The 22,710-nt window shown below is 52.8% G+C and overlaps 1 long non-coding RNA gene across 1 annotated transcript; it reads right to left on the minus strand.

Moving 5' to 3' along the window:
* Positions 1 to 3,494: 3,494 nt before the first annotated feature.
* On the minus strand, positions 3,495 to 22,017 carry LOC147096656 (uncharacterized). Its single transcript, XR_015074529.1, has 2 exons — positions 21,448 to 22,017; positions 3,495 to 4,611 (listed from the first exon to the last, which is right to left on the minus strand). It is a non-coding gene; the product is annotated as an uncharacterized LOC147096656 (long non-coding RNA).
* Positions 22,018 to 22,710: the final 693 nt, after the last annotated feature.

Below are 22,710 nucleotides of genomic sequence, written 5' to 3' on the forward strand. Positions count from 1 at the left end.
GGTTACAGAGATAGGGAGGGTTGTAGGGCTGGAGGAGATTACAGAGAGAGGGAGGGTTGTAGGGCTGGAGGAGATTGCAGAGATCGCAAAGGGTTGTAGGACTGGAGGAGATTACAGAGATAAGGAGGTTTGTAGGACTGCAGGAGATTACAGAGATAGGGAGGGTTGTAGGTCTGCAGGAGATTACAGAGATAGTGAGGATTGTAGGGCTGGAGGCGGTTACAGAGATAGGGAGGGTTGTAGGGGCTGGAGGAGGTAACAGATAGGGAGGGTTGTAGGATTGGAGGAGATTACAGAGATAGGGAGGATTGTAGGGCTGGAGGAGGTTACAGAGATAGGGAGGGTTGTGGGACTGGAGGAGATTACAGAGAGAGGGAGGGTTGTAAGTCTGGAGGAGGTTACAGAGATAGGGAGGGTTGTAGGGCTGGAGGAGGTTAAAGAGATAGGGAGGGTTGTAGGGCTGGAGGAGGTTACAGAGATAGGGAGGGTTGTATGCCTGGAGGAGGTTGCAGAGATAGGGAGGTTTGTGGGAGTGGAGGAGATTACAGAGATAGGGAGGGTTGTAGGACTGGAGGAAGTTACAGAGATAGGGAGGGTTGTAGGGCTGGAGTAGGTTACAGAGATAGGAGAGTTGTAGGGCTGGAGGAGATTACAGAGATAGGGAGGGTTGTAGGGCTGGAAGAGGTTACAGAGAGAGGGAGGGTTGTAGGACTGGAGGAGATTACAGAGATTGGGAGGGTTGTAGGGGCTGGAGGAGGTTGTAGAGATAGGGAGGGCTGTAGGGCTGGAAGAGGTTACAGAGAGAGGGAGGGTTGTAGGACTGGAGGAGGTTACAGAGATAGGGAGGGTTGTAGGACTGGAGGAGGTTGCAGAGATAGGGAGGTTTGTGGGAGTGGAGGAGATTACAGAGATGGGGAGGGTTGTAAGACTGGAGGAAGTTACAGAGATAGGAAGGGTTGTAGGACTGGAGGATGTTACAGAGATGGGGAGGGTTGTAGGGCTGGAGGAGATTACAGAGATAGGGAGGTTTGTAGGGCTGGAGGAGGTTACAGAGATAGGGAGGGTTGTAGGGCTGGAGGAGGTTACAGAGATAGGGAGGGTTGTAGGGGTTGGAGGAGGTTACAGAGATAGGGAGGGTTGTAGGACTGGAGGAGATTACAGAGATAGGGAGGGTTGTAGGGCTGGAGGAGGTTACAGAGATAGGGAGGGAGTATTCCTGTTTACTCTCCGTGAACAGTCTGTGTGCTCACTGCTGACAACCAAACCCTTGATGGAAGCTCCACGCCAGTATTCAATGAGCTTGAGGCCTAACTAGCCCAGTGGGATGTGTCTTTACCAAGGTCTGTCGCTCCACATCAAAGGATTATTGCAGGTTTCCAAAAGCCAAAACTAAACGTGCTGACAAATTTAATCAGAAATATCGCTGTTTCTGCAGATAATGGTGATTTATTAATAGGTTTACATCATCATCTCTGTTCCTCATTGTGTCTGAGGCCCTTTGAGACGTAACTGAGAGACGTGATAAGATTGGATAGAAATGCAAGTCTGTCTTTAGCTGATTTGGCGATGTTGTTGTGTTAATTCAGATTCCTGGAGACCAGTCTCCGCTTTTACACAGCAGAATCTGTCTGCCTTATCCCACTGTCAGACTCGACGAGGCTGTCAACAGGATCAGGGAGCCAGCTTTAGCGGTATAAACTCCGGAGGCCGGTGTCCTGGAATCTGAATTAAGACAGATCCTTTTATTAAAAGCAGTTTGCCTTCTCCTGTATCCCCAGACACGCTCCTCTTTGCTTGCTGTGGTGGGTCCAAGTCCCACTCCAGAGACTTGAGCACGTAATCTAGGCTGACACTCCCAGTGCAGTGCTGAGGGAGCGTTGCATTGTCGGAGGCCCCATCTGCTCTCATGTGGATGTGAAAGATCCCACTATTTGAAGAAGAGCAGTGGAGTTCTCCCATTGTCCTGGCCAATATTCATCCCTCAGTCAATACCACCAAAGCAAATGAACTCATCATTTGCCTCCCTGCTGTATATGGGATCTTGCTGTGTGTAAATTGGCTGACATATTTGCCTACATTACAATAGTGACTACACTTCAAAAGTAATTCCTTAGCCACGAAGCTCTTTGGGAGGTCCTGAGCATGCTCTATAAATGCAAAATATTTCTTCTATCTTCAGTTACGTGGATAGACTGGAGAAGCTGGGGTTGTTCTCCTTGGAGCAGAGAAGGTTGAGAGGAGATTTGATAGAGGTGTTCAAAATCATGAGGGGGCTAGACAGAGTAGATAGAGAGAAACTGTTCCCATTGGCAGAAGGGTCGAGAACCAGTGGACACAGATTTAAGGTGATTGGCAGAAGAACCAAAGGCGACATGAGGAAAACTATTTTACGCAGCGAGTGGTTAGGATCGGGAATGCACTGCCTGAGAGGGTGGTGGAGGCAGATTCAATCGTGGCTTTCAAAAGGGAGTTGGATAAGTACCTGAAGGAAAGAAATTTCAGGGCTACGGGAAAAGGGCGGAGGGGGGTGCGGTTGGGAGTGGGACTAGCTGAAGTGCTCTTGCAGAGAGCCGGCACGGGCTCGACGGGCCGAATGGCCTCCTTGCGTTCTGTAACCATTCTATGATTCTATCTTAGTTACAGACAGAATACTAAATTCAATGGTATGAAGTCCCTGATGGGCTGTCTGGAGGCCAACGGGACTGGGAGAACTGGCGTCAGTTTGTGATTTAAGTTCTGGTCAATCCTAGTGGACCCCAGCTCGTTGAACCTGAGTACAGACCAAGATGCTGAGGGGACTCCCAGAGGTTCCTGTGTAATGTCGCTGGATGTGCTGCTCTGGGTCGAGCTATCTGACGGATGCAAGCTTGAAATATTTCTGAGCAAAGTTCAGTTACCCCACCAAGGTCTGGAAACGCACAAAAACGTTTAGAAACAGGGAAAAGCTGTTCGGCCCAACAAGCCCTTCTGCCCGCTGATAGATCAACCCCACCATATCCCTCAATCCCTGCTTTCTCTACATCTAATTGCCTCGAACCCATTGACACTATCTACATTAATGGCCCTGCCTGGTATCTTATTTGACAATTCGATTACTCTTTGGGGAAAAGGTTTATTCTGACTTTCTCTCTTACTCTTAAGTTCTTAATTTTTAACGTGTCTTCCTTTGAACCCTCCACCTGAACACAGAAAGAACCTGCATTAATATAGCGCCTTACACTCAGTCCTTAGTGTCTGCATGCCTCCTGTTTCAATCTCCCCTATCTCTGTAACTTCCTCCAGCCCCACAACCCTCCGAGATCCCTGCGTTCTTCCAATTCTGGCCTCTTGCATATCACTGACTTCCTTCACTCCACCATTGGCGGCCGTGCCTTCAGCTGCCTGGGCCCCGAGCTCAGGAATTCCCTCCCTAAACCTCTCCGCCTCTCTCTCCTCCTTTAAGACCTATCCCTTTGACCAAGCTTTTGGTCACTTGTCCTAATATCACCTTATAATAATAATAATTCAACTTTATTGTCATTGTACAATGCACAACAAAATGTGATCTTGCAAGCTCCCATGAGTCCAGTACAAATAACATTAACATTAACGTAAATAGCACCGTCCTGGGAGAAGCAAAGCCGCTGCGTCTGTGCGCGCCGCCATTCCATTCCACCATTCCTCCTGTCCGACAATCTTCAGCCCAACGCCTGGGCCTGCTCACCAGCCGCCCCTCCCGTGGCTCCTTCCGTGACCTTCTCACCAACTGCCCCTCCTCAGGGCTCCTTCCATGACCTTCTGCACCTGGTCTATCCCTGAAGGCCACCCCTCCAAGTACTAACCAGGCCTGGCTCTGATTAGCTTCCAAGCCTTGCCAGTGACCCTGTCCCTAGTCCCAGGAACAGGGCTATGTGGCTTGGTGGCTCGGTGTCAATTTTTGCCTGATTCACATTCCCGTGAGACACCCTGGGACGTTTTACGAAGTTAAGATGATCTGGTCATGATCACATTGCTGTTTGTGGGGGCTTGCTGTGCGCAAATTGGCTGCCGCGTTTCCTATATTACAACAGTGACTACACTCCAAAAGTGTCTCCTGCTTACTTATCCTCCATTTGGAAGGGTGCCCAACAAAAGTAGGCCCTCTGCCTCAGACTCAGCCCCCTCAGATTGGTAGGTCTGATAGGAACAGAGGAACAGGAGGAGGCCATTCAGCCCCCTCGAGCCTGTTCTGCCATTCAATTGAGGCACAGCTGATCTGCACCTCAACTCCATCCACCTGCCTTGTCTCCATATCCTCTTATACCCTTGTCTAGCAAATATCTATCGACCTCAGATCTCAAACGGAGTGATAGAAGCAAGAAATTGGAGGCCAGAAACAAGTAGGTATTTTTTTTTTGTCCGGGTGCTCGGGAAGCTCTTTGGGATGGAGTCCTCTTGTTGCCGTTTGTAGATGGTGACCAGGAGAGACCCCAGCCGGCAGTCATTACCGTTGCCGAGTGGTTGGATTTTCACCTGCACGGGCTGAGAGGCGTATCACCACCTCAGGACGTCCCAACGCGCTTTACAGCCAATGAAGTACTATTTGAAATTAAAACAGAAAATGCTGGAGATACTCAGCAGGTCAGGCAGCATCTGTGAAGAGAGAAACAGAGTTAACGTTTCAGGTCGATGACCTTTCACTACTGCCCCTCTGACAGTGCGGCGCTCCCCCAGTACTGCCTCTCTGACAGTGCGGCGCTCCCTTAGTACTGCCCCTCCGACGGTGCAGCGCTCCCTCAGTACTGCCCCTCCGACAGTGCGGCACTCCCTCAGTACTGGCACTCCGACACTGCGGCACTCCCTCAGCACTGCCCCTCCGACAGTGCGGCACTCCCTCAGCACTGCCCCTCCGACAGTGCAGCCCTCCCTCAGTACTGCCCCTCCGACAGTGCTGCGCAGCCACAGTACTGCCCCTCCGACAGTGCGGCGCTCCCTCAGTACCGCCCCTCCGACAGTGCAGCACTCCCTCAGTACTGCCCCTCCGACAGTGCGGCGCTCCCTCAGTACTGTCCCTCCGACAGTGCGGCGCTCCCTCAGTACTGCCCCTCCAACAGTGCGGCGCTCCCTCAGTACTGCCCCTCCGACAGTGTGGCGCTCCCTCAGTACTGCCCCTCCGACAGTGCTGCGCTCCCTCAGTACTGCCCCTCCAACAGTGCGGTGCTCCCTCAGTACTGCCCCTCCGACATTGCGGCACTCCCTCGGTACTGCCCCTCCGACAGTGCAGCGCTCCCTCAGTACTGTTCCTCCGACAGTCTAGCGCGCCCTCAGTACCGCTCCTCCGACAGTGTGGCGCTCCCTCAGTACTGCCCCTCCGACAGTGCTGCGCAGCCACAGTACTGCCCCTCCGACAGTGCGGCGCTCCCTCAGTACCGCCCCTCCGACAGTGCAGCACTCCCTCAGTACTGCCCCTCCGACAGTGCGGCGCTCCCTCAGTACTGCCCCTCCGACAGTGCGGCGCTCCCTCAGTACTGCCCCTCCAACAGTGCGGTGCTCCCTCAGTACTGCCCCTCCGACATTGCGGCACTCCCTCAGTACTGCCCCTCCGACAGTGCAGCGCTCCCTCAGTACTGTCCCTCCGACAGTGCAGCGCGCCCTCAGTACCGCTCCTCCGACAGTGTGGCGCTCCCTCAGTACTGCCCCTCCGACAGTGCTGCGCAGCCACAGTACTGCCCCTCCGACAGTGCGGCGCTCCCTCAGTACTGTCCCTCCGACAGTGCAGCGCGCCCTCAGTACCGCTCCTCCGACAGTGCAGCGCTCCCTCAGTACTGCCCCTCTGACAGTGCAGCGCTCCATTAGTACTGCCCCTCCGACAGTGCGGCGCTCCCTCAGTACTGCCCCTCCGACAGTGCTGCGCTCCCTCAGTACTGCCCCTCCAACAGTGCGGTGCTCCCTCAGTACTGCCCCTCCGACATTGCGGCACTCCCTCAGTACTGCCCCTCCGACAGTGCAGCGCTCGCTCAGTACTGTCCCTCCGACAGTGCAGCGCGCCCTCAGTACCGCTCCTCCGACAGTGTGGCGCTCCCTCAGTACTGCCCCTCCGACAGTGCTGCGCAGCACAGTACTGCCCCTCCGACAGTGCGGCGCTCCCTCAGTACCACCCCTCCGACAGTGCAGCACTCCCTCAGTACTGCCCCTCCGACAGTGCGGCGCTCCCTCAGTACTGCCCCTCCGACAGTGCGGCGCTCCCTCAGTACTCCCCTCCGACAGAGCGGCGTTCCCTCAGTACTGCCCCTCCGACAGTGTGGTGCTCCCTCAGTACTGCCCCTCCGACAGTGCAGCGCTCCCTCAGTACTGCCCCTCTGACAGTGCAGCGCTCCCTCAGTGCTGTCCTTCCAACAGTGCAGCGCTCCCTCAGCACTGCCCCTCTGACAGTGCGGCGTTCCCTCAGTAATGCCCCTCCGACAGTGCAGTGCTCCCTCAGTACTGCCCCTCCAACAGTGCGGCGCTACCTCAGTACTGCCCTGCCGACAGTGTGGCGTTACCTCAGTACTGCCCCTCCGACAGTGCAGCGCTCCCTCAGTACTGACACTCTGACAGTGCTGTGCTCCCTCAGTACTGCCCCTCAGACAGTGCGGCGCTCCCTCAGTACTGCCCCTCCAACAGTGCGTCGCTACCTCAGTACTGCCCTGCCGACAGTGTGGCGTTACCTCAGTACTGCCCCTCCGACAGTGCGGCGCTCCCTCAGTACTGCCCCTCAGACAGTGCGGTGCTCCCTCAGTACTGCCCCTCCAACAGTGCGGCGCTACCTCAGTACTGCCCCTCCGACAGTGCGGCGCTCCCTCAGTACTGCCCCTCAGACAGTGCGGCGCTACCTCAGTACTGCCCCTCCGACAGTGTGGCGTTACCTCAGTACTGCCCCTCCGACAGTGCGGCGCTCTCTCAGTACTGCCCCTCTGACAGTGCGGCGTTCCCTCAGTACTGCCCTTCAGACAGTGCGGCGCTCCCTCAGTACTGCCCCTCTGACAGTGCGGCACTCCCTCAGTACTGCCCCTCTGACAGTGCGGCGTTCCCTCAGTACTGCCCCTCAGACAGTGCGGCGCTCCCTCAGTACTGCCCCTCCGACAGTGCGGCGCTCCCTCAGTACTGCTCCTCCGACAGTGCGGCGCTCCCTCAGTGCTGCCCCTCCGACAGTGCGGCGCTCCCTCAGTACTGCCCCTCAGACAGTGCGGCGCTCCCTCAGTACTGCTCCTCCGACAGTGCGGCGCTCCCTCAGTACTGCCCCTCCGACAGCGCGGCGCTCCCTCAGTACTGCCCCTCAGACAGTGCAGCGCTCCCTCAGTACTGCCCCTCCGTCAGTGCGGCGCTCCCTCAGTACTGCCCCTCTGACAGTGCAGCGCTCCCTCAGTACTGCTCCTCCGACAGTGCGGCGCTCCCTCAGTACTGCCCCTCCGACAGTGCGGCGCTCCCTCAGTACTGCCCCTCAGGCAGTGCAGCGCGCCCTCTGTACTGCCCCTCCGAGAGTGCAGCGCTCCTTCAGTACTGCCCCTCCGACAGTGCAGCGCTCCCTCAGTACTGCCCCTCCGACAGTGCAGCGCTCCCTCAGTACTGCCCCTCTGACAGTGCAGCGCTCCCTCAGTACTGCCCCTCCGACAGTGCGGCGCTCCCTCAGTACTGCCCCTCAGACAGTGCGGCGCTCCCTCAGTACTGCCCCTCCGACAGTGCGGCGCTCCCTCAGTACTGCCCCTCCGACAGTGCGGCACTCCCTCAGTACTGCCCCTCCGACAGTGCGGCGCTCCCTCAGTACTGCCCCTCAGACAGTGCATCGCTCCCTCAGTACTGCCCCTCCGACAGTCCGGCGCTCCCTCAGTACTGCCCCTCCGACAGTGCGGCGCTCCCTCAGTACTGCCCCTCCGACAGTGCAGCGCTCCCTCAGTACTGCCCCTCTGACAGTGCAGCGCTCCCTCAGTACTGCCCCTCCGACAGTGCGGCGCTCCCTCAGTACTGCCCCTCAGACAGTGCGGCGCTCCCTCAGTACTGCTCCTCCGACAGTGCAGCACTTGTAAGGTTCTCAAAATTTCCACATTCCCCCAAGGTTATTAATAAAAGGGACCCTGTATGGACATTTAAAAAGGGTACCCAAAAGATGGCGTCCGCACCTCGTGACCAAAAGCCTGTGAGATTCTAAAAAACTTGGACTCTGCAGCACAGAGCAGGCAGTTTGGGAAACCAAAACTTAAAATGCACTTCTGTGAAAAGGACTTTGGCCCCGATTTTCGGTTTGTATGGGAAATGGTCGGGTTTCCCCGAATGTGGGGTTTCTGACACACATAAAAAAGTGTCAGCCAGCTCCACGCAATTTTCCCTCAAGTGGCCAATTAATTCCCAGCATGTGGGAAGCCTTGCTAATTGTCCAATTCCTGTCAGAAAGCCTCACAGTATGATGTCATCATTCGTGGTGCTTTCAAAGTGTCCAGCAAGCTTCTCCACCTCTGCAGGCTTCTCAACCACTCTTGCACAATGGCAGAGGAGCCTGCACCAGCTGCTGCCAGTGCCAGACCCTGAGCTGCCTCCAAATTCGATGAGGCTTCACTGCAGGCATTATTGGATGGGGTTAGGGCCCACAGGGAGGACCTCTTCCCTAGGTCAGGGAGGAAGAGGCCTCCCACTGAGACCAATGCTGCATGGATGCAGGTGTCAGCAGATGCCAACTCGCTGGGAGTCACCAGAAGAACCTTGGCATTACATCTCTATCTCCTTCCTTTACTCCCCCACAGTACCATCCAGGGCCACCGTCCTCACTGTGGAGGAGGAAGAGGCTGTGCAGCCAGACTCCTCAGAGGAAGCTCCAACCTCTGAGGGCGCAGCGTCAGCAGAAGTAAGCGCACCAAGCACCAGCGCAGACACTTACACCTCGGGGGGACCTTCGGGACAGAGCGTAGAGTTGTCACCTGGTGTTTCACAGCTCACAAGTGAGCCTCAGCAGATTCTGGAGACAGGGACAGCAGTGGAGAGTCCTCGTCGGAGGGCGCAGGACTCTGCCAGCTCAGCTCAGCTGCGCTGCATGTCGACCCTCTGCCTCTGGGTCCATCTGCAAGAGAAGAGGTGATGGATCTCCATGCACAGATGCAGGAGTCTCTGGCAGGTTTTGTCTCCAGGGTCGCTGCGAGTGTGGAGCGAATGGAGGAGTCCATAGCGACCATGAGCAGAGCCTTTGTGGAGTCATTGGTGCATGAACGCATTACCATGGAAAGTTTGGCAACCTCCATGGAGGAGATAACTCGCCAGGGTATGGAAAACATGGTGAGTGCTCATAAGAGAATGACATCTCTTGAGGAGCGTTGGCCATCTGTTGAACAGAGAAACCAGATCTTCATGGAAGTCCTTCTGAGTAGGACTGCCAGTGCAGAAACGGGTCCCCATGGCCCCCTAAAGCGCAGCAAGGTGCTCTCAAGCCACTTCCAAGCGCTGGCCCCTTCTGGCCTGTGCAGCTTCAGGTGAGTGAGCAGCAGCCTGGTGCTCCTGGTGCTCATCCTGCTGTTCCTGGTTCTGCTGCTGCCGCCTCTGCTGCTGGAGATCCTCTAATGGCAAGAAGGGAAGGAAAAATAGGCGTCCCATGCTTCTGGTAGATGCCTCCGCTGAGGAAGTGCTGAGTGAGGGTGGCGAGAGGGGCTTCTCAGGAGATCGCATTGGAGAAGTGTGTGAGGCTCCAACCTTCCACAGCTGTGCCTAAGCCTTGAAGAAGTAGCCCCAAACCTGCAACAACAAGGTCCTTCAACCCTTTAAATCGCAGCGTCTCCGATTGACCTGCAGCTGCAAGCAAGCAAGCCAACTCTTTTCACGCCAGGTCTCGTCAGCGGGGTTCCCCGCAGGCGTGTTACACGTGGGGAAAGCCCCAAAATCGCAACGGCCCTGGAAAATCTACTTCAACAAGGTAATAATTGGTCATTAGTGTTCCGACGCCCAGTCCCGCCAGCGGCGGCCGGGACTGAAGCGGGTCGCGGAGAAACGGCGGTCCGAAAGTCGGATGGGGTGGGGAATCAGGCGGGGGGGTCACGACCCGCTTTTTCGGTGATTTTCGGCCCCCGGCCGCCTGAAAAGCCGCCCGACGGCTGGCAGAAAATCGGGGCCTTTGTGTTTGAAGGGCCAGACAGCTAGGCAAACATTGAATATGCATTACATCAGATCAAAACAGATCAACCCAGTTAGGCCTAAGCACAAGGCCATTAGTTTGTCCGCATAAATAATCGGAAACAGCTTATAGAAGCCATCAAGGCTGCACAGGCTGATTAAAATGCATTAATGACAATACAGCCCAGACATCGGGCCATCAGGTGCGATAAACGGCCATCTAAAGCCAGTTAGTTTAGATTGGTATAATCATTTAAAACAGCCCGCCAAAAGTGAAATAATGGACTGACCTGATTTGGTGCGCAGATAAGGGCCTTCGGAAGGAGTATAATTGTAGGCCCATCGGTAGCCACGCTCTCTTCCTCCTGCACTTGCTACCTGGCCACTGCCCGTGTCTTCCCCAAATCCATCAGGGACGCCCGGTATCGCACCAGGCAAACACGGGCAGGCCAGGCCAGACGAGACGAGACGAGACGAGACGAGGCAAACATAAAGACAGACTGCAAAAGCTTTTATCGGTATATCAGGAGGAAAAGACTGGTAAAATCCCAAGTCGGTCCCTTGCAGTCCGATTCGGGAGAATATATAATGGAGAATAAGGAAATGGCAGACCAATTAAACTCATACTTTGGTTCTGTATTCACAAAGGAGGACACAAATAACCTCCCAGGAATATCGGCAAACATAGGGACTAATGAGAGGGAGGAGCTGACAGAAATTAGTATCTCTAGGGATATGGTGTTGGGTAAGTTGAGGGGACTGAAGGCCGACAAATCCCCGGGGCCTGATAAACTACATCCTAGGGTACTTAAGGAGGTGGCCCTGGAGATAGCAGATGCTCTGAGGATCATCTTCCGGAACTCCATTGACTCGGGAACAGTACCCGTGGATTGGAGGGTAGCTAATGTTACCCCAATATTTAAAAAGGGGGGTAGAGAGAAAGCAGGGAATTATAGACCAGTAAGCCTTACATCGGTTGTGGGCAAAATGCTAGAGTCCATTATTAAGGATAAAATAGCGGAGCACTTGACAAATGGGGAAAGGATCGGACAGAGTCAACATGGATTTACAAAGGGTAAATCGTGTTTGACTAATCTGCTGGAATTTTTTGAGGAAGTAACTGGTAAAATAGATGGGGGAGAGCCAGTGGATGTGGTGTACCTTGACTTCCAGAAAGCCTTCGATAAGGTTCCACACAAAAGATTATCATGCAAAATTAAGGCTCATGGGATTGGTGGCAAAGTATTAACGTGGATAGAGAACTGGCTGGCGGATAGAAAACAGAGAGTTGGAATAAACGGCTCGTTTTCGGAGTGGCAGGCAGTGACCAGCGGGGTGCCGCAAGGATCTGTCCTGGGACCCCAGCTGTTCACAATATATATAAATGATCTGGATCAGGGAATTGGATGCAATATTTCCAAATTCGCTGACGACACTAAACTAGGAGCAGGGGTGGGCTCTGATGAGGATGTCAGGAGGCTACAGTGCGATTTGGACAGGTTGGGGGAATGGGCGGATACGTGGCAGATGCACTATAATGTGGATAAATGCGAGGTTATCCACTTTGGGGGTAAAAACAGGAGGGTAGATTATTATCTAAATGGCAATAGATTGGGAGATGGGGAAGTGCAGAGGGACCTGGGTGTTCTTGTGCACCAGTCACTGAAGGAGAGCATGCAGGTGCAACAGGCGATTAAGAAGGCAAATGGTATGTTGGCCTTCATATCAAGGGGGTTCGAGTATAGGAATAGGGATACCTTACTACAGCTGTACAAGGTGCTGGTGAGACCGCATCTGGAGTATTGTGTACAGTTTTGGTCGCCCCATCTGCGGAAGGATGTTCTTGCCATGGAAAGAGTGCAGCGGCGATTCACCAGGCTGATACCTGGAATGGTGGGAATGACCTACGAGGAGAGATTGAATAGTTTGGGCTTGTACTCACTGGAGTTTAGAAGATTGAGAGGGGATCTCATCGAAACATATAAAATTATGGCAGGCCTGGACAGGCTGAATTCAGAGAGAATGTTTCCAATGGCCGGGGAGCACAGAACCAGGGGCCACAGTCTAAAAATAGCGGGCAAATCATTTAAAACAGAGATGAGGAAGAATTTCTTCACTCAAAGAGTGGTGAGCCTGTGGAATTCCCTGCCACAGAGGGCTGTGAAGGCTAATTCAATAAATATTTTCAAGAGAGAATTGGATATATTTCTGAAGGCTAAGGGGATTAAGGGTTACGGAGAAAAGGCGGGGACGGGGTACTGAACTGGTAAGATCAGCTATGATCTCAGACGAAGATCAGCCATGATCTCATTGAATGGCGGAGCAGGCTCGAAGGGCCGAATGGCCTACTCCTGTTCCTATCTCTATGTTTCTATGTTTCTATGAGACGAATTGGAAGAAGATTGAAGAACGCTTTGAATAATCGGGCCTTCAATCCAGCTAACCTGCGACTATCTTCATGCAAAATTCAACTGCTGCCACCCGAAGAAGAAGAACCATCATCCCTGCGAGGTAAAGTACCCAAGCAAAGACTTTAATCTCGGGGTACTTTACCTGGACGACGCCCTTGCAGCGCCCTGAGACCACGTGACGATGGCAGGCCCCAGAGAGCACAAAGAGCGAACCCCAAACCCCACAACCGTTTTAACTCAGTAGATTTTGACTTGGTGAGCATAAATTCCTGGCCTCTCTTAGCTTAATCTAGTTAGGTATAGGGGTGGGATAAGGATAAGGGGATTGTTAATGTGTGTTGTTCCCTCGATGTGCCGTGCGTTCCCCATTCCCATTTAAATTTTTTTTTTTGATAAGCCAGTAAGTACATAGTGACTTTTCAGGATTTGTAACTGTTATTCCTGTTTTAATAAAATCTTGGTTTTCTTACACCAAACCACTTGTCTACTCGTTTTCTGTATCGCTGCCTGCACCTAAGTCTGGTGTCTAGAACCCAGGGGTGTGGGAGCAATTCGAACCGCTCACAGGCAGTTAGAGGGGAACGAGACCCGAGTCCAAAGTTATACAGAACACCCGGGCCGCCAAAAGGGGGCAGACGAAATGAGACGAGACAAGGCGAGACGCAGGAAAAGGTAAAGAGCCGACAAGACCAGAGAAGGGCAGCAGAAGACGCACTAATAAAGATCAAGCGCCTAGTTATAAGCTGGCGCTTGGGGGAAGAAAATATATGGACAGTGAGAATAAGTTGGCTATTGAACACTGCGAATTAAGCAGGCGTTAAACGCAGATGTCCACGCCATAACGAATATACCGGCGTTCCAAGAATGGGTAGGAAAATCTAGGCAGTGAAGACTGCCAACCGTCCCGCTGACGCAACGTTACCGCCGACGACCGCCCGAGGGAGAAGAAGAAGAGAACCCATTGCAACGAGATGACGATGGTAGCTGAGGTGAGGAAATGTGTGTCACAGCAGCAGCTCCAGTACCGCGCCCTGAGACCACGTGGCGACGGGGTACCCCAAAGGACAGGAGACCAGACCTCAAAACTCGCAATTGTTAAAGCAACAGGCTTTGGATTGGTGAGCATGAATTCCTGGCCCCTCATAGCTTAATCTAGTTAGGTATAGGGGGTGGGATAAAGAGAAGGGGATTGTTAAAGTAGTTGGGTTTTTTTTCCCTCGATGTGCTGTGTGTTCCCCATTTCCTGTATAAGTATAATTATTGTTATATGCCTGTAATTTTTCTACCAGTAATTTCCCATAAGACTGTGTTTTCATTTCTGTTTTAATAAAATCTTGGTTTTCTTACACCAAACCACTTGTCTACTCGAGTTTTCTGTATCGCCGCCTATACCTAAGTCCGGTGTCTAGAACCCAGGGGTGTGGGAGCGATTCGAACCGCTCACAGGCAGTCAGGGGCATAACTGACTGGGCGCACGCGCCACACCCTACACACTCCCTCAGTACTGCCCTGGAGTGTCGGCCTGGATTATGAGCTCTGGACCTCCTTGCAGATGTTGCAGTCTGTCCAGTGCTTCAGGACATTCACGGTGAACAGATCAAACTCTGCGGGCGTGGAGATGGTCCACACAGTGAGCCTTGGGTGAGAGCCCAGTGACCATGAGCTGACACGACTGACCTATCGACAGCTGTCCAGGGACCAGCATGCATCAGTTGAAGCCTTGCCAGTCGGCACTTTTACAACCATCAATAGTTGTTGTTAGGAACAACAACCTGCATTTATATAGCGCCTTTAATGTAGTAAATCGTCCCAAGGCGCTACACAGGAGCGATTATCAGACAAAATTTGATCCTGAGCCACATAAGGAGTGTGGTAAACCACTGTTTGTATTCCTGTTTGTCCTGTTTGTATTCCACTGTGTACATGCCTGGACATGCCTCGGCTGACTCCTCCCACAGGTCCTAGTATAAAGGTGATTGCTCCCCAGCCCTTTGTATCCTGGACCGGTCGACCACTCGAGGCAGACCTCCATTCTTTTGTTAATAAAAGCCTTTAGTTACTCTTCTAACTCTCAGTCTTTTATGAGTAATTGATAGCGCATCAAGGAGATATTAGGGCAGGTGAACAAAAGCTTGGTCAAAGAGGCCGGTTTTAAAGGAGCGTCTTAAAGGAGGAGAGAGAGGCGGAGAGGTTTAGGGAGGGAATTCCAGAGCTTGGAGCCCAGGCAGCTGAAGGCCACCAATGATGGAGCGATTAAAATCGGGGGATGCTCAAGAGGCCAGAATTGGAGGAGCGCAGAGATCTGGGAGGGTTGTGGGGCTGGAGGAGGTTACAGAGATAGGGAGGGGGGCGAGGAGGCCATGGAGGGATTTGAAAGCAAAGATGATAATTTTAAATTCGAGGGTTTGCCGGACGGGGGGCCAGCGAGCACAGGGGGTGATGAGTGAACGGGACTGGGTGCGAGTTAGGACACGGGGCAGCGAGCACAGGGGGTGATGGGTGAACGGGACTCGGTGCGAGTTAGGACACGGGGCAGCGAGCATAGGGGGTGATGGGTGAACGGGACTGGGTGTGAGTTAGGACACGGGGCAGTGAGCACAGGGGGGTGATGGGTGAACGGGACTGGGTGTGAGTTAGGACACGGGGCAGCGAGCACAGCGGGCGATGGGTGAACGGGGCTCATGTGAGTTAGGACACGGGGCAGTGAGCACAGGGGGTGATGGGCGAACGGGACTCGGTGTGAGTTAGGACACGGGGCAGTGAGCACAGGGGGTGATGGGTGAACGGGACTGGGTGCGAGTTAGGACACGGGGCAGCGAGCACAGGGGGTTATGGGTGAACGGGACTCGGTGTGAGTTAGGACACGGGGCAGTGAGCACAGGGGGTGATGGGTGAACGGGACTGGGTGCGAGTTAGGACACGGGGCAGCGAGCACAGGGGGTGATGGGTGAACGGGACTCGGTGTGAGTTAGGACACGGGGCAGCGAGCACAGGGGGCGATGGGTGAACGGGACTTGGTGCGAGTTAGGACACGGGGCAGTGAGCACAGGGGGTGATGGGTGAACAGAACTCAGTGCGAATTAGGACATGGGGCAGTGAACACAGGGGGGGTGATGGGTGAACGGGACTCGGTGCGAGTTAGGACATGGGGCAGCGAGCTCGGGGTGATGGGCGAACGGGACTCGGTGCGAGTTAGGACATGGGGCAGTGAGCACAGGGGGTGATGGGCGAACGGGACTCGGTGTGAGTTAGGACACGGGGCAGCGAGCACAGGGGGTGATGGGTGAACGGGACTGGGTGTGAGTTAGGACACGGGGCAGTGAGCACAGGGGGTGATGGGTGAACGGGACTGGGTGTGAGTTAGGACACGGGGCAACGAGCACAGGGGGTGATGGGTGAACGGGACTGGGTGTGAGTTAGGACACGGGGCAGTGAGCACAGGGGGTGATGGGTGAACGGGACTGGGTGTGAGTTAGGACACGGGGCAACGAGCACAGGGGGTGATGGGCGAACGGGACTCGGTGCGAGTTAGGACACGGGGCAGTGAGCACAGGGGGTGATGGGTGAACGGGACTGGGTGCGAGTTAGGACACGGGGCAGTGAGCACAGGGGGTGATGGGTGAACGGGACTCGGTGCGAGTTAGGACACGGGGCAGTGAGCACAGGGGGTGATGGGCGAACGGGACTCGGTGTGAGTTAGGACACGGGGCAGCAGAGTTATGAATGAGCTGAAGTTTACAGAGGATGGGAGATGGGAGGCTGGCCTGGAGAGATTAACCAGATATTCATCCAGCTGTTCCTTAGTTAGGTGGCACAACGTAAGCGGCTTCGGGCGTCAGTCCAGTACGCACGCTGCTCCTTATCTCAGTTGAAGTTGGGTAGTTTTCCTTACCTTGGAGTAAACAGCAGAGCGTCCAGAGATCACCCCTGGCAACCTTCCCAACTGAGCTGCTCCTAAACTGAGCCTTGTCCATGCATCCCAGGGTCTGCTTCCTGTTGCCTATTCAATTCCCAATTCACCCATTCTTCTTTCAATTCAGAGGAGTCAAGGCCCATAGCAAAAAAATAAATACAGCATTTTCCACGACCACCGGATGTCCCAAAGCGCTTTACAGCCAATGAAGTACTTTTTGAAGTGTAGTCACTGTTGTAATGTAGGAAATGCAGCAGCCAATTTGCGCACAGCAAGATCCCACAAACAGCAATGTGATAATGACCAGATCATCTGTTTTTAGTGATGTTGATTGAGGGATAAAAATTGGCCCCAGGACACTGGGGCGAACTCCCTGCTCTTCTTAAAAATGGTGCCCTGGGATCTTTTACATTCACCTGAGAGGGCAGACGGGGCCTCGGTTTAACGTCTCATCCAAAAGACGGCACCTCCGACAGTGCGGCGCTCCCTCGGCACTGCGCTGGGAGTGTCGGCCTGGATTTTTGTGTTAGGACAGAACACCAACAGTAACTGAGAAGAGCAGAAGATATTCAAGGCTGAAGAAGGCCTTTCAACCAATCATAGCTCATCGATTAGGAAGAACATCAGGATAAAGGGGTCGGCCATTTAGGACTGAGATGAGGAGGAATTTCTTCACTCAGAGGGCGGTGAATCTTTGGAATTCTCTGCCCCAGAGGGCTGTGGAGGCTCAGTCGTTGAGTATATTCAAGGCCGAGATCAATGGATTTTTGGACTCTTGGGGAATCGAGGGATATGGGGATTGGGCGGGAAAGTGGAGTTGAGGTAGAAGATCAGCCATGATCTTGTTGAATGGCGGAGCAGGCTCGAGGGGCCGAATGGCCGACTCCTGCTCCCAATTCTTATTTTCTTATAAGACTCTTTAGATTCACCCCCATCACAGCATCACGTTTCCAGAGACTCCACTACCATTTGGGGTTTTATTCCGTGTATTGAGGAAGTACTTGTTGATAGGGGTCCTACATCAACCTCTTCCTAGTTTGAACCTGGGGAAGGTATTCTGTAGCATCATAAACAAAAGACTTATAAACTTCCTTGAGGAGCACAATGTCTTGAGTAAAAGCCAAATTGGATTCCTGCCAAACTATAGAACATCCGATCATATCTTCACCCTACAGACCCTAATTGACAAACACGTTCACCATAACAAAAGCAAAATCTACGCATGCTTTGTAGATTTCCAGAAGGCTTTCGACTCCATCTGGCATGACGGTTTATTCCTGAAACTTATCGAAAGTGGGGTAGGAGGGAAAACATATGATGTAATTAAATCAATGTATACAAACAACAAATGTGCAGTTAAAATTGGAGACAAACAAACAAAATACTTCCCACAGGGGCGGGGGGTGACGCAGGGCTCGCCAATCTCACCGACACTCTTTAATATTTACATAAATGGATTGGCAAAACTACTTGAACAATCTACAGCACCCGGCCTCACCCTATATGAATCCAAGGTTAAATTCCTCCTCTATGCAGACGACCTGGTTCTGCTGTCACCTACTAAAGAGGGGCTACAGCAAAACCTGGACCTGCTGGAGTCGTACTGCCAGACTTGGGCCCTGACAATAAATCCCCAAAAAAACAAAGTCCTTGTGTTCTAGCAAAGATCCAAACATCAGGGACCCAAAATAAATTTCACAGTAGGAACAACCAAAATTGAACAAACCACTAACTACACATACTTGGGCTTAAAAATCAGTTCTACGGGAAACTTCAAACTGGCTGTGAATGAACTGAAAGAGAAAGCAAGAAGGGCTTTCTATGCCATCAAAAAATCAATCCAAATAGAAATCCCAATTAGCATTTGGCTCAAAATTTTCAAATCAGTAATTGAACCAATTGCACTCTATGGCAGTGAGGTATGGGGACCGCTAACTCAACAAGAATTTGCAAAATGGGACAAACACCCAATTGAGATCCTACATGCAGAATTCTGTAAAAGTATCCTCCGGACTCAAAGGAAAACAGTAAACAATGCATGCAGGGCGGAACTAGGCCAATATCCATTAATAATCACTATCCAAAAAAGAGCCACCAAATTTTGGAATCACCTACAAATGAGCAATCCCCAATGCTATCACTACGACGCCCTGAAATGCCAAGAGCTGACCATAAAGAAGAATACCCTCAGTCAACTAGTCCTGGGACTCAGTGAAGTAACTACTAACAATACTAACAATAACCAGCCCCAGGACAGTGACAGGGTAACACAAAGAATTCGACCCAACACAATCGTCGCTAAGCAAAAGGAAAAATATCTGACATATTGGGCAGAAACAACAAAAACCCAAAGCAAACTCAATTGCTACTTGGCCCTAAACAGACAATACAACATAGCTGATTACCTGACCATGGTAAAGGATAACAAACTGAGAAGAACCTTGACAAGGTACAGACTTAGCGAACATAGCCTAGCGATCGAAAAAGGCAGACACAGGCAGACCAGGCTGCCAAGAGAGGACAGGATATGCTCTCACTGCAGTCAGGGAGTGGTGGAGACAGAGATGCACTTCCTCACAGCTTGTGGAAAATATCAGGGCATCAGGGAGAATTTCTACCAAAAATTCTCACAAATATGCCCTGATTTCAGAAATCTGAATGACAACCAAAAACTCCCATTCCTACTGGGAGAGGAGAGAAGCTGTATAACACTGGCGGCACACTATGTTACAGCTTGCCATGAACAGAGGGACAACCAGTAAACTAAGAAAAGAATATATATAAACAATGCGAATGTATATTTATACACTCAGGGATATACCTGTTTATACACTGTATGAATAGAACTGCGTTTATGTGCTAAACCATAAATGTATTTTGATGCTTTGGCAACATAAGATGTAACTTATCATGCCAATAAAGCGATTTGAATTGAATTGTAAAAAATTGTGTCCCCAGCCCCCGTCCCACTTTCACAAATGAGTCCATCGTTTTATTTTTCCCAATTCCCTGGGAAGGAGGTATTAAGGAAAGATATAGAACACCGTTTCTGGTTTGTGGGGTTGAGGATTGTGGGGGCGGGGGGGGGCGGGATTTCTCTGTGACCTTTTCCTACACTGGGTTATTTATTTAGTCAGAGCTCGGTGTTTCAAGAGCTCAGGCTGGAGAAATCTTGAGTTCACAGCTGTCCCCGCCTGGTTTGTTTAACGCTCGCTGGGCTGTGTAGAATCAGACTGTGCGGACCGTGAGAAAGTTCTGCTGCAGCTCTCCAGCAACGCAGTTCCTTCAAACAATTTCCTACCGCACTAAAATTAGGCCGTCGATCCCGTTTAAAGGCACAATGGCTGCTCTTTGGAGACTGCCTGTGATTTGAACAGTCCTAATCATGACCGACACCCAGCCAAATGAAATCTCCGGCATCTCCTTTGATAAGGATATTCTCGAGGTCTTTCTGCTCTCTGTGAGGAGAGTGCGATGGGGAGCTGCTTTGCTTTTAAAGGCCATGATAATATTGCCTTAACTTCTTTTGAAAAGAGCTGGAAAGTATCAGGCTACGAGCGGGATCAATGGAATCTGGGGAGGACTGAGTCAGTCAAACGTTCCATGGATGCTGCTCGTTCCTGTGGTGGTGGGGCCACATCATGAGGCTTCCCCATAAAAGAAAGACTTGCATTTCTATAGCGCCTTTCATGACCACCGGATGTCTCAAAGCGCTTTACAGCCAATGAAGTACTTTTTGAAGTGTAGTCACTGTTGTAATATAGGAAACACAGCAGCCAATTTGCACACAGCAAGATCCCACAAACAGATAATCTGTTTTCTGTTATGTTGGTTGAGAGATAAATATTGGCCCCAGGACAGAACTCCCCTGCTCTTCTTCAAAATAGTGGCCATGGGATCTTTTACATCCACCTGAGAGGGCAGACGGGGCCTCGGTTTAACGTCTCAGCTGAAGACGGCACCTTCGACTGTGCAGCACACCCTCAGTACTGCCCCTCCAACAGTGCGGCGCTCCCTCAGTACTGCCCCTCCGACAGTGCGGCGCTCCCTCAGTATTGCCCCTCCGACAGTGCGGCGCTCCCTCAGTACTGCCCCTCCGACAGTGCGGCGCTCCCTCAGTACCGCCCCTCCGACAGTGCGGCGCTCTCTCAGTACTGCCCCTCCGACAGTGCGGCACTCCCTCAGTACTGCCCCTCCGACAGTGCGGTGCTCCCTCAGTACTGCCCCTCCGACAGTGCGGCGCTCCCTCAGTACTGCCCCTCCGACAGTGCGGCGCTCCCTCAGTACTGCCCCCCCGACAGTGCAACGCTCCCTCAGTACTGCCCCCCCCGACAGTGTGGCGCTCCCTCAGTGCTGCCCCCCCGACAGTGCGGCGCTCCCTCAGTCCTGCCTCTCCGACAGTGCGGCGCTCCCTCAGCACTGACCCTCCGACAGTGCGGCGCTCCCTCAGCACTGCCCCTCCAACAGTGCAGCGCTCCCTCAGTACTGCCCCCCCCGACAGTGTGGCGCTCCCTCAGTGCTGCCCCCCCGACAGTGCGGCGCTCCCTCAGTCCTGCCTCTCCGACAGTGCGGCGCTCCCTCAGTACTGCCCCTCCGACAGTGCGGCGCTCCCTCAGCACTGCCCCTCCGACAGTGCGGCGCTCCCTCAGCACTGCCCCTCCAACAGTGCAGCGCTCCCTCAGTACTGCACTGGGAGTGTCAGCCTGGATTTTGTGCTCAAGTCTCTGGAGCCCATTATTCATATGTGAAGCTCGCAGATCTATTCAACCTTTGAGATAATCATATCAAGCCCGATCCTCTCCGCACACACCTTATCCACCGGGAGTCAGCGGATGGTGATCAGGAGCAGGGATCCCAGCTGATTTTTTTCATTCACTAACCCCCAACGCTAATTACAAATCCCCAGCCACCGTGACGGGCGTGATTAGCTAACTCAACAGACCGTGGATCACATCTGGGAGTTATCGGGTCTGAACGGCTCACTTACTCTCGAAAAAAAAGTTGCTAGCCCATTGAGGGAGCCTTTAACATCTTTACCTCAAGCGACCTGAACGCAGTTCGATGCCAAGGCCGCTCGTAGCTGAACTGCTACAAGATGTGTAAGAAGAGCCTGGCTTGACTCAGTCTCTGATTATTACGTCCATGTTCTAGGCCCCCAGGCCTGACAGCTGTAGCGATTCCAGGGTAAATTCAGCCAGGCTCCACCTTAAGTGGACAAGGGGAAGGTGGACGGTGGGTTCTTAGTCCAGGCTCCTGCTTCACGGCACATAAAGGTTTACTTCACCCCAAGGATTTTGGTGAAGCGACAAGGCAGCAAGGAATTGATTCCTGTCAACATATTGATGAACATAATTAACCCTATTAACAGGGCCTCACTAAACTGGAGCCTGAGTTAGGCCACACACTATAGGGAGGGAATTCCAGAGCTCGGGGCCCCAGGCAGCTGAAGGCACGGCCGCCAATCGTGGAGCGAAGGAAGTCGGGGATGAGCCAAGAAGCCAGAATTGGAGGAGCGCAGAGATCTCGGGGGGCTGTATGGCCGGCGGAGGTTACAGAGATAGAGAGGGGGGCGAGGAGGGATTTGAAAACAAGGATGAGAATTTTAAAATCAAGGCGTTGCCGGACTGGGAGTCAATGTAGATCAGCGGGCTCAGTGGGGTGAATGGTTTTTACAGCCATCTGCACATACCCCACTAATTATAGAACAGATTCTCCTCCACTTCTGTAACCTTATGAGGAGTCGGCATCGCAGCAAAAATAGATTTAAAAGTAAGATTTAATTTTACACCAGTGGAAATATTTTATACTTAGAATATCAGGGGTTATTTTGAGAACGGAGACTCGCCGGGCGGGAGAAGGCAATGGCGATTGGGCTACAACACCATGGGAACAATCAGCAACCCACACTCCTGTCCTGTGAGGCTTCACACTGGGAGCCACACCTCACACAACTACATCGAGTCTACAGCACAGAACGCGGTCCGTGCCGGTGTTTCTGCTCCACACGAGCCTCCTCCCAACCCCTCTTCATCTCACCCCATCAGCATAACCTTCTAGTCCTTTCTCCCTTGTGTGTATATCTAGCTTCCCCTTAAAAGAATCTACACTATTCACCTCAAGCCCCACTCCAGAGACTGGAGCGCAAAATCTAGGCCGACACTCCCAGTGCAGTGCTGAGGGAACGCCGCACTGTCGGAGGTGCCGTCTTTCGGATGAGACGTTTAAACCGAGGCCCCGTCTGCTCTCTCGGGTGGACGTAAAAGATCCCGTGGCCACTATTTCGAAGAAGAGCAGGGGGAG

Source organism: Somniosus microcephalus, chromosome 34 (genome assembly GCF_052327205.1).
Source record: "Somniosus microcephalus isolate GS21.2 chromosome 34, FLI_Smic_1.0, whole genome shotgun sequence".
NCBI classification, from domain to species: domain Eukaryota; kingdom Metazoa; phylum Chordata; class Chondrichthyes; order Squaliformes; family Somniosidae; genus Somniosus; species Somniosus microcephalus.